Raw genomic sequence first — 3,605 nt, 5'->3', positions numbered from 1 at the left:
CAGTTTGGATTTCAGTGCACACCTCAATAACTAACAATAACAATAATAGTAGTAGTAGTATAGTAGGGCTTTCTAGGCGGCACTAGTGGTAAAGAACTTGCCTGCCAATGCAGAAGAGGTCAGAGACGTGGGTTGGATCCCAGGGTCGGGAAGATCCCCTGGAAGAGGGTATGGCAACCCACTCCAGTATTCTTGCCTGGAGAATCCCATGGACAGAGGAGCCTGGAGGTCTACAGTTCATAGGATCACACAGAGCTGGACACAACTGAAGCAACTTAGCACAGCACAGCACAGCACATAGTAATAGTAATAGTGATAGTAATCATATGTGTGTGTGTTCAGTTGTGTTAATAGTAATCATAATATGTACCCTACTGCTCCATACAAGGATTCACACCTAAAAAGGTAGCATCGATAAAATGTGTATGGGAAAAGAAAGTGCTACAACTGTGTTTTGTTTTGGATTGGAATTCTCTTAACTACTACTAGAAACTCAGAGTCATCTCAAGCCAGTGTTTCTGTGCTTTATTTGCAAGTCATATTTAGGTAATAGTTCTCAAGGGCCTGAAGAAAATGTGCCACAATTATCTTTGTGAAATCCTTTCTCCTTCCCTGTTGTTACACATGAATTTAGATGGGAAGAAATTGTAACTTGAAGGACACTCTGAGGTACCAGAAAACTCTCACCTGTGGGTGCAGGGCAGTTCTTGACATAGGACCACAGGTCACCTCAGTTTGAGGACAGTTTGTCTTCGGAATCATAACAATAAAATATCAGTTGCTATTATACTCTATTACTTTATCATGACTATCTAATGCCTTGTTTACTGTTTAGCACATGATGCCTTAATAGTTATCTCATTTCACCTACTTTAGAGAAGTTTATTTAAACATCTGTTAATGAATAGAGATATGTGCTAATCTTCTAAGTGTTCAATAAATCAGTTATAATACTTATCATTTCAGCTAAACAAAAATCATAGAAAAGAAATCAGATTACATATTTTTTTAAGAAGGGGAAAAGGCCAGGTCATGATAATGAGGGCCGGTAAACTATCTTCCTTTTTTACTTTAGCTTCAATTGTTGTCATGTTTTTAAGTTCTACTCATTTAAAAGTTATACCAATTTTATTAATAAATGCCTTTATGACTGATGGTAATATAAATGTGTGCCATTTTTCTAACCATCAAGAAGGTAATATGTAACAAGATCTTAAAAATACATTTATATCATCTGGCCAAAGAATCCTACACCTGAATTATATATCTTTATGTTCATAGAAGTGTTCAGTGGTATCTGTGTGTAAAAAATCAGCAATGTATAATAAATGCATTAAAAACAAAATTCAGTAGAACCTAATTATTTTTATTAATAAAATTGACATAAGTTTTACTCATTACATCAATTTTATTAATAAAAATAATTAGGTTCTACTGATTTTTACACATAGACACCACTGAACACTTCTAAGAAAATAGGAGAAAGATGTATAGTCAGGAGTAGCATTCTTTTGTCAGATGATATAAATGTATTTTTAAGATCTTGTTACATATTACCTTCTTGATGGTTAGAAAAATGGCACCCATTTATATTACCATCAGCCATAAAAGCATTTACCCTTTTCCTTGCAGCCCTGCCAGCATTGAGGTAAATCATTTTTATGTCTCTAAGAACTGATGAACAGCAAACATCCAGAACCACTGATTTGCACACTAGACCTTCAAATTTCTGTGCCAGTTATCTTGTTAGAATTAAGATCTCGTAATGAAGGATTTTGCCTGAGAAGAATTCAAGTAATTTACACAATCATATTACTCTGACCATTTCTGTATTCAGTTTTCTTTCAAAGAAACCGGTTGCAAAAATCCTAGATTGCTACATTGTTTATTAATCTAGGGTTTTAGTCTTTTCACATGAACCGTTTATTGGCTATGTTGTATAATCTTGTCCTGATCTGAAGCTATTAAAAATGCCTTCAAAATTAATACCAAAATATTTTGAAAGAGTTTGTAAAGCTGTGGACAAATTAATGTGGTTTAATATCATCTTAAAAGAGAAAAGGTTTTCTGAAAATAGGACAGTAAGTGAAAAGCTTTTCAATGCAAAATTACAGAAATTATAAATGAAAGACAGCAAACATTATTTTAACATACACAGCTACACTCACAAGAAAGTGGGGGAAGTCTCCAGAGGACACAAAGGAAAGAAAGGAAACTGAATGAAAAAAAATGTCTTTCAAAGAGGGGTGTGTGAATCCTGATGAACCAGAGGCTTGGAAATTAACTGAGCATAAATCCATGCTGAAATGGCATGTAGGGAATTGAGCCTACAAAAAGATAGGCAGTTAGAAATTATTTACACATATGGAAAAGGTAAACTAAAAGTTACCTGTCCCTAACATAGGAAGGTGAGAAGGAAAACTTTTGGTCTCAGCCAAGGCTTTTGTTGAAAAAAGTTAGTAACGTTGTAAATTTATGATCATAGACCTGATCACACAATTTTGAGGTTTGAATTGACATTATCATTGTAAGTCTGGGAACTACATACCAATAAATTAACATAAATATGAACCTAGACTAGTTACAATCCTAGGATACCTTAAATCAAATTACATAGGATTACCACACATAAATCCTAGGAAGATAAGCTCACATTCTAAAAATCTAAGACATACATGGAAAAAAAATCTACCCTGAAAAAGATCAGCAGAGAAAAAAAGGTATGATTGGATCCCACCTCCAAGAACAAGATTATCAGACACAATAAAATAAACATGTTAAATAAAGTATATAAACTAAACAAACAAGGACATGAGAAAGATATGTTACTATGAAAACTGCCAAGCAAATTTTAAAAAGAAAAAATAAATTTGTAGAAAATAAATATATCCACTAGAATTTAAGTTACTGAATATGGTGGTTGGTGGTTTAGTTGCTAAGTTGTGTTTTACTCTTTGTGATCCCATGGAGTGTAGCCCACTAGGCTCTCCTATCCATGGGGATTCTCCAGGCAAGAATACTGGAGTAGGTTGCCATTTCCTTCTCCAAAAGAAATACAGTCACTGCTGCTGCTGCTGCTGCTAAGTTGCTTCAGTCGTGTCCGACTCTGTGCGACCCCATAGATGGCAGCCCACCAGGCTCCCCCGTCCCTGGGATTCTGCAGGCAAGAACACTGGAGTGGGTTGCCATTTCCTTCTCCAATGCATGAAAGTGAAAAGTGAAAGTGAAGTTGCTCAGCCGTGTCTGACTCTTCGCGACCCCATGGACTGCACCCTACCAGGTTCCGCCATCCATGGGATTTTCCAGGTAAGAGTACTGGAGTGGGGTGCCATAGCCTTCTCCAAATATAGTCACTAGAATTTAACAATTGTTGAATATGTTAAACTTAAGATTATATGAATATAGAAAGAGTGTTAGTGCATTGGTAGATTTTACTGAGAAAACTATGGACAATACGATAAAAATAAATAAATAACGTGAAAAAGAAATGAACAGACATGCAGGATAGAATGAGAAGGTTCAACATATGTGTAACTGGTACACCATGAGAAGACATTAACGAGATTAGAAGAGAGGCAAATTTTGTAAATGATACGAACATAGAA

This window comes from Budorcas taxicolor, chromosome 9 (genome assembly GCF_023091745.1).
Source record: "Budorcas taxicolor isolate Tak-1 chromosome 9, Takin1.1, whole genome shotgun sequence".
Classification (NCBI taxonomy): Eukaryota; Metazoa; Chordata; class Mammalia; order Artiodactyla; family Bovidae; genus Budorcas; species Budorcas taxicolor.
This window is presented reverse-complemented; position numbering follows the sequence as displayed.